Consider the following 9420-nt stretch of genomic DNA (forward strand, 5'->3'; position numbering starts at 1 on the left):
GTTTTTCTCCTATTTTTTCTTCCCCATTTTCTTCACTTTTTTCTTTAAATGTTAATTGAACATTATGTAAACTGCCATAGGGGTAATGATATTGAAAAAAACTCTCAAGACAAACTTGACACAAAAGTTTTTGTCCTGATGATGATGCATGTATTTGGTAATTGCATCGAAACGCCGTCGACCTTATTGCACCATATGTTTGCTGGAATTCACCAACTGTGTAAAACAATGGGTTGCTACGATTTAATCTTAGTCTGTAAAACAGATTAACAGTACAGACCGCTTTTGTGCGCTTTTACATAATTGTTTTGTCATATGTTTTGTCTTGTCCTTTGTGGGTCACAGGCTGTGCCCACTTTTGTATAAATATTATATTTACACTCTTAAACTGAAGAATTGAAAAATAAAAAACTCTGTCCGGCTGGACAGTAGTCATATATACTATCTAGTATATGTCTATCATTCCGTTGATCCCTAAATTACTAGGGTCCCCTGTTCTGTAAAATATACCAAGCCACACCACGACGCACCCACGGACCTTTCAGCTGCCACGCCTGCAAATTATCCTGCATCCGGACCTGCCTCGCACCAGCACCCGCCAAGTCAAACACCAGCAGCACCCACCTCAAGTGCATCCTGCTCAACACCCGCTCCGTCCACAGACACGCCATCGAACTCTGGAACCTCCTAGACGCCACAGCCCCTGACGTTGCCTTCCTCACGGAGACCTGGATGAACGCCTCTTCAGCTCCCGACATCGCCATCGCCATCCCAGAGGGCTACAAGATCGTCCGGAGGGACCGCAACGCCAACCAGATGGGAGGAGGCATCGCCATCATCCACAGGAACACCATCCGTCTCACGACCAGCACCGACAACACCCTGACCAGCGCCGAACACCTGCACTTCCATATCCACACCAACCCGAACACCACCCTCAGAGGCACCCTGATCTACCGACCCCCGGGACCACGCACCCCATTCAGCGAGGACATCGCCGACTTCGTCAGCCCGCATGCCCTCCCCTCCGCTGACTACATCCTCCTGGGAGACCTCAACTTCCATCTGGAGAACAACAACGACCGCAACACCAGCACCCTGCTCGACAACCTCGCCAATCTTGGACTCAAGCAGCTGGTGTCCACCCCCACCCACCTCGCCGGACACACACTCGACGCCGTCTTCTCATCCAGCAAAGACATCGCCTTCAGCCACGCCACAGAGCTTCAATGGACGGACCACAGCTGCGTCCACTTCACCTTCAAGAGAATGACGACCCACCACCACCAGCAACAGGCCGCCCGCAGAAGCTGGAGCAAGATCACAGCAGACCAGCTCGCCACCTCCCTGAGCCAGCACCCTCCTGCCAGCTTAGCGAACCCCAGCCAGGCCGCCGACAACCTCACGAAGTGGATCAGCATCTGCGCGGACGAGCTCGCCCCGCTGAGGACCCCGCCCAGCAGACCCGGCAGCAAGAAAGCCCCGTGGTTCACCGACGAACTCAAGAGCTCCAAGAAGAACTGCCGAGCCCTCGAGAAAGTCTGGAGAAGGGAACCTACACCGGACAACAGGACCACCCTCAAGCAGGCCACTCGGAAGCACCACCAGCTGATCCGCGCCGCCAAGAAAACTGCATTCAAGGACCGGCTGGACAACAACGCACACAACAGCAAGGAACTCTTCAACATCGTGAAAGAGCTATCCAACCCCAGCGCAGGAAACAACGACATCACCCCATCGCAAGACCTCTGCAACTCCCTCGCTTCATACTTCCACAACAAGATCGCGGACATACACAACAGCTTCAACAACCAACCAACGCACACCATGACCGAACAACCACCCCCCACCACCACCCTCCACGCCTGGACCCCGATCAGCACCGAAGACACCATCCGCACGATGAACTCCATCCACTCCGGATCACCAACCGACCCCTGCCCTCACCATGTCTTCAACAAGGCCGACGCCGTCATCGCACCCCACCTGCGAGACATCATCAACACATCCTTCAACACCGCCACCTTCCCTGAGAGCTGGAAGCACGCCGAACTCAGCGCTCTACTCAAAAAACCAACAGCGGACCCCACCGATCTCAAGAACTACCGCCCCATCTCGCTCCTCCCGTTTCCAGCCAAAGTCATCGAGAAGACCGTCAACAAGCAGATGGCCGCCTTCCTCGAGACGAATGGATCCCTCGACCCTTCACAGTCCGGCTTCCGAGCCAATCACAGCACCGAGACCGCCCTCATCGCCGCCACCGATGACATCCGAGCCCTGATGGACAACGGAGAAACAGCGGCCCTCATCCTCCTAGACCTCTCCGCGGCATTCGACACTGTCTGCCACCGCACCCTAGTACAGCGCCTCAGCAACGTCGGAATCCAGGACAAGGCGCTGGAATGGATCATCTCCTTCCTCGACGGAAGAACTCAGAGAGTCCGCCTACCACCGTACAAGTCAGAGGCCTCCGAAGTCATCTGCGGCGTCCCTCAAGGATCCTCTCTGAGCCCCACCCTCTTCAACGTCTACATGAGCCCCCTCGCGGCCATCGCACGCCAACACAACCTCAGCATAATCTCCTACGCCGACGACACCCAGCTGATCCTCTCCCTGACCAACGACCCCGCCACCGCCAGAGCCAACCTACACGAAGGGATGAAAGAGGTAGCCGAGTGGATGACGACCAGCCGCCTGAAACTGAACTCTGACAAGACGGAGGTCCTCATCCTGGGCTCTTCACCCTCCGCCTGGGACGACTCCTGGTGGCCTCCCGCCCTGGGCACCGCACCCAAACCGACAGACCATACACGCAACCTGGGCTTCATCCTGGACTCCTCCCTCTCCATGACCAGGCAAGTCAACAACGTCTCCTCGGCGTGCTTCAACATCCTACGCATGCTACGGAAGATCTTCTGGTGGATCCCCACCGAGACCAGGAAGACCGTCACCCAGGCCCTCGTCACCAGCCGACTGGACTACGGCAACGCCCTCTACGCCGGTACCACCGCCAAGCTCCAGAAGAGACTCCAGCGGATCCAGAACGCCTCAGCCAGACTCATCCTCGACATCCCACGAACCAGCCACATCTCCGGACATCTGAGAGACCTTCACTGGCTCCCCGTCAACAAAAGAATCACCTTCCGCTTCCTCACCCACGCACACAAAGCCCTACACGACCAAGGCCCGAGCTACCTCAACAGCCGCATCAACTTCTACGCTCCCAAACGCCACCTCCGATCAGCCAACCACGCCCTCGCCGCCGTCCCCCGCATCCGAAGAGCGACTACAGGAGGAAGGTCCTTCTCCTACCTGGCCGCCAAGACCTGGAACTCCCTCCCGGCCAACCTGCGCCTGACCCAAGACCACCTCTCCTTCAGGAAGAAGCTGAAGACCTGGCTGTTCGAGCAGTAGCGGCACCCCCCCTCCCCCAGCGCCTTGAGACCCTACGGGTATGTAGCGCGCTCTATAAGTGTCACTGATTGATTGATTGACTAATTTGCACAGACATGCAATTTTACTGCTAAAACTATAGAGCACATAAACAATACAGTCCAATATTTGTCATTTGTATATAAAATCTTTGTTTTCATGACAAAAAAGTTTTTAAAAAGTGCTTCATTTGTGGTTTATAGTTTATTTATTTTGAAATATTTGTACAGTTAATTCTTAGGTATCTAAATTTTAATGTGTGGTAGAAGATAACGACATCCTACAGTGTTTACTTTCATACCAGTAAGATTTTCACTTAGTTCACTTTACAAAATCCTCAAACTTTGCAGTATGAAAAATAAAACACCAGTTTCCTAGTAAAAGAATAAGCAGCAATTTGTCAGAAGACTAGACAAATATAAAATTTAAAGTCGTCTTTAATGATCATTCATCTTTGGAATTCCAGCATGGTTATTTAGGTACCCTTTCAGGGCTCAAGGTTCTGATGTAGTTGGGCTCCATCTTACCTATGGGATTCGGTGCACTGCACTGGCTACACCACTGGAAGCAGCACCCATGAATATTGACTTATCAACTGATACGTGGCTTTACAACCTAGCTTGTGTGTACAAGTACTTGAACACTCAGAATATATAAAGCAACAAAAAAATCAATTAGCGGCATACACTGCCTACACGTATATACATAAGGTGGAAAGTCACTCTTCAATTGATAGAGACAATATTTGATAAACAGGTTTTTTGCAATATTTTCCTTTGTGGCATCAGTGTGTTGTCACGGTATTTTACCCAGTCTCCTGGTGCACTATTGGATTGTCCTAGTTTTGTTGAGCAAATATTTGAGGTGGCACATGTTGGTTTGGGTAACGACAGAAGATTTTGGTTTGCTGATCTAAGGTTGTGGATTGGAGTCAAGCGCAAGAGTGTGTCAAAGAGGTAAGTGGGTCAAAGTTGCTATTGAATTTAAACACTGCATCAAAACCGTGTAGATGGCCCTGTTATTGACATTAAACCAGTCCACTTTCTGACACGGCATGAATGTGTTTGCCTGTTGAGTAAGATTGAAGAGACTCAGGGTCAGATTTATGAAGTTCTAAAGTTGCTGTGCTGCGTTGCGTGACAAGAAGACAGCAGGAGAGCACCATATCTACAGACAAATGGCAATCTCTCCGCCCCTCTCTCTAGTGCTGGCACACAATCAGGCAGCTGTGCACCACACACACACCTCTGCACCTCACAATTCAAACTTTTCATACTTTGCAAACGTGCTATACAGGGTAGAGCACATGTAAAGTTAGAAAAGAAAGGAGAAATGAAAGTACTTCTCCTTTTACTACCCACTTTTAAGTGGCGTTATTTGTTTATGCAAAAACCTTGCTACTTCTGTTAGTAGCTAGTATTTTGCATCAAAAACCATGGATGGTTGCATGGGAATGCACATGTACTTCCCATGGGATGCCCCTTTGATGCAAAGTAACGCAAAGCAGCGCTTCATGCTGGTTTGAGTTACTTTTTCTTCTATATCAAGGCAAATACCAATTTGTGTTCGTTTGGTAATCCCAAAAAGGATTTTGCATTGGTTCTTCTTTAAAAAAGTAACTCAAACCTGATGTAAAATTTCTGTAAATCTGGACCTAAGGGTGGCAACTCTAATACCTTGGTTCAGTTGAGCATAAGTGTGCTTTTATGGCTGCAGTTGTGTTGCTCTAGCATGTGTGAGTGTGGTATGATTCAGGGAAGTGTTTTCTCATGGTTATGTGAAGAGTGGGGCATGCTTTTAGTGCGGCGAGGCTTATCCAGTTTGATGCTGAGGTGTAATGAGATCTCACTTAGCTGTTCTGGATTTGCAGGGGAAGATTACGTGCTGTTAAGGTGAGAGTGTGTTACAAAGAGAAGAAGCAGGGGGTCAAGTAGATCTTTATTAAGCTTCATGCACTATCACAAGGTTCCAGTCAGCTGGAATCAGCTATAGAATGTTCACATAACAGTTGAGTGGGACCGTTCCAAAGGTGAGAAGGGAAAGGGGGAACGACTGAACTAAAAGGAGTTAAGTAATTACAACACACCTCCCTTTGAATGGAGTGAAACAAATTACAACAATATCCTGATCCGGAACCCTAGGAAAGGAATCTGAACACAGAAATTACATACTATGGTGAGAAATGGGAGAAAAACAACATAGGTAAAAACTATATGGCATGAGACAAGATAAAACAATAGGATAGCTTAAATTGCGTTAAGCTACTTAATAGCACAAAAAAAACACAGTATATGTACAGAGGTCCAATACATCATTACATCAAGATAGCAATCAGTGCTACCAAGGTTAGATTGTGTAAGTGTCTGTTTTACACAGTAATATGGCAGTCGGATGCCGCAGGAATGGAACCGCCCGACATGTAGCTTGCAGTTCCACCAACCAAATTGTGATGTTACTGCTGTGTTGTCGGTCTGCAAAATGCCCTTTTCCATTGTGGCTTGTGCTGCAGCCTGGAAAAGGACCGCAAAACAAGCCTCAATGGAAAAAGGCATTTTGCAAACATCCATGCACCGTGTGCCAGGCACCATGTGATGCCTGGCACACAGTGCATGGATGTTTGGGGGGCACCACATGTGCCCCCCTGGCCCTATAGTGGAGGCCCACAGGGGACGAGGGCCCTGCTACTGGCCCCCAAAGTCCCCTTCCGCCTGCCTTTACACGGCAATCGGACATCATAACCCTTACGCCGGTGCCTCTGCAAACACCGTCCCCACTGTAGGGATTACGGTCCGTCTGACACCCTGACAGGCTATGTGAGCCTGTTGGAGACGTCGTTCGGTCTCTCCGCCCGCTGCGCCCCGACCGACCAATTCATAATGCAGTGGTCAGACTGCTAGCCTGGCTGTCGGGCTGACCACCACAGATAACCTGTCGTGGCGGTCCATCTGAAATCCTAATCGGGCACTAAGGGCCAGTATGACTGGCTGTATAGGTGAGTGAGCATGTGACTGCTTTTATAGATGTGTGAATGGGTATGTAAGTGGGTAACTAGATTAGTGAATGGATGTGTGAGTAGCTATATGGGTAAGTGAGTTGCTGTGTGAGTAGCTGTATGGGTGACAGAGTGCTAGTGTGAGTGGCTGTGTGGGTAAATCAATGGTTGTGTGAGTGGCTTTATTGGTGAGCAAGTGGCTCTGGGAGTAGCTCTCTTTGTGAGAGGATGCTAGTGTGAGTGGCTGTATGGGTGAGTGAGTGGCTTTTTGGGTGAGTGAATGGGTGTGTAAGTGGCTGTGAGAGTGGGTGATTTGGCTGTGTTAGTGGCTGTATGAGTGAATGAGTGGGTGTGTGTGAATCTTTGAATGGGTTTGTGAATGGGTATGTGAGTGGTTGTGTGGGTTTGTGAGTGGACATATGATATTGTATAAAGGTGTGAGTGGGTGTGTGAGTGGTTCTGTGGATGATATCATTAGTGATGTCAACAGTGATGTCATTTGAGATGTCATGCTTGTTTTCGGTTCAGAGAAGACCTGGCAGTTCGGGCTGGACTATTCCTATGAGGTACATGGTCAAGAATGATTAGCATATAGCTGGGTCGGAACTGAGGTGGGGAAGTGAGCTGAAGAACAATGATGGATTCAACCCAGATATGTGAATGGGGGTGAGTGTCTGAAAAGTTTCAGCACTCCGCCCATCATCTCATTGTGTTTCCTTTGTTTGCCCTAAGTGTGCAGGGTATGCCCAGACGTGGGTCCCTTGCTCACTTTGCCACTGGATTCAAACTAGCCTGACTGAAGAGGGGTTTTACCCCTGAAACCGGTCCCAGGATGCTTATTTCCGGTTCAGGGAAGACCTGGCTTGGCAGTTTGGGCTGTACTGTTCCCATGAGGCACAGGGTCAAGACTGATTTGCATATCCCTGGGTCTGAGGTAGCGAAGTGAGCTAAAGAACGATGATGGATTCAACCCAGATCTGTGACTGGGGGTGAGTGTCTGAAAAGTTTCAGCACTCTATCCATCATCTCTTTGTGTTTCCTTTATTCGCCCTAAGTTGGCAGGGTATGCGCGGACGTGGGTCCCTTCCTCACTTTGCCACTGGATTCAAGCTAGCCTGGCTGAAGAGGGGTGTTACCCTGAAACCGGTCCCAGGATGCTTGTTTCTGGTTCAGGGAAGACCTGGCGTGGCTGTTCGGGCTGGACTGTTCCCATGAGGCACAGGCTCAAGACTGATTTGCATATAGCTGGTGTTATGTGGCCCTTAGGGTCATTCACAACATTGCTAAGTTAGCATGATGTCTGCCGCCATGTTGCTGCTTTGGCGCATGTTACTACAAGACTTTATTTTGCAAGACTCTGTTTGTGTCTTTCACATGAGAACGGTCTGCTTGCTGCATTCTCTGTAGTTCCTGGAGTTTAGTCTGAACACGATGTGCAAGGTCGAAAAACATACCCCTTGTTATTCTATTCTGGTCAGTCCCTATTACCTAGACAAAACATGCTACACACAGCTGCACTGCTAGAGAGCTCATGCTTTGATATTACTGTGTTACATGTTGTTCACGCAGACACTTGGAGGGAAACCTTTCTTGGGAGAAGAGCTATGCGGTTTCTATGATGTAAAGGTACCATCTAGGCTCTAAGGTATGGGGTTGGCTTACAAAGCCCAGAAATCTTTTGCTTATATAATAAACCTCAACTTACCAAGGAGAGGGTGGGTAGGCCTTATGGCCCTCTTTCCACTGTCCATATATAATGACATCCCCCTTTATATTCTATGGTATTGTAACAATGCTAACTGTGCTAGGTTTATAAATTTTGCTGCTGGTAGTTGCTCGTATATTGCATTATAGAGCACGATAGTTAAAATAAATATTTTGAACTATACAGTGACTCTGACTATCATTATTGTAGACAAGTATGAGTGAGTGAGTGAAAGGGTATGTCTGGCTACAGCGATTCCTGAGAGAGTGGGGGGTGTTATGTTCTGGGTTGTCTAATCACTTGTAGCTTCGTGATTTTGTCAGAGAACGAATGAGACACTATAGCTAGTCAGTTTTGGGATTTTGGGAACTAAGGTGGTAGGAAGGGACAACCCCTATACACCGGAGTCCTGCGCATAGTTCTGTGTGTGTGCAGAATCCCCGCAACACTGGGTCTGAACTGAGGTGGCAAAGTAAGCTAAAGAACGATGATGGATTCAGCACAGACCTTGACTGGGGTGAGTGTCTGAAAGTTTCAGCACTCCGCCCATCATCTCTTTGTGTTGCCTTTGTTTGCCCTAAGTTGGCAGGGTATGCCCAGACGTGGGTCCCTTGCTCACTTTGCCACTGGATTCAAACTAGCCTGGCTGAAGAGGGGTATTATCACAAAACAGGTCACAGGATGCTTGGTTACGGTTCATGGAAGACCTGGCTTGGTAGTTCGGGATGGACTGTTCCCATGAGGCACAGGGTCAAGACTGATTTGCATATAGCTGGGTCTGAACTGTTGTGGCGAAGTGAGCTAAAGAACGATGATGAATTCAACCCAGATCTTTGACATGGGGTGAGTGTCTGAAAAGTTTCAGTACTCCGTCCATCATCTCTTTGTGTTTCCTATGTCATTAGTGATGTCTTCAGTAATGTAACTGACCATGTCATGAGTGATGTAATATGTGAGGTCATAAGCAGTGCATTGCGGGGTTGTAAGTAATAGTTAGCTAAGATAACTATAACTGCCGAAATCTGAGCCTTACTATAACGTCTCTGTAAAATCTGTTTTTTAAAGTGAATTGCAATGTTTTTTTAAATTCTATTTCTGAATTATAATGAATGACCCTGTAATATTTGTTTTTTTCAGTGAATTTGTACTTTTTAAAAACGTTTTCATTCTAACTGTAACTTGTCACCTTTGAGAGTGGCTGCATGAGTGGCTGTGTGGGTCTGTGAGTGCCTGTGTGTGTGTGTGTGTGTGAGTAGGTGTGTGTGTCTGTGTGTCTGTGAGTGAGTGTGTG

Source organism: Lissotriton vulgaris, chromosome 6 (genome assembly GCF_964263255.1).
Source record: "Lissotriton vulgaris chromosome 6, aLisVul1.2, whole genome shotgun sequence".
In the NCBI taxonomy this organism is placed as follows: domain Eukaryota; kingdom Metazoa; phylum Chordata; class Amphibia; order Caudata; family Salamandridae; genus Lissotriton; species Lissotriton vulgaris.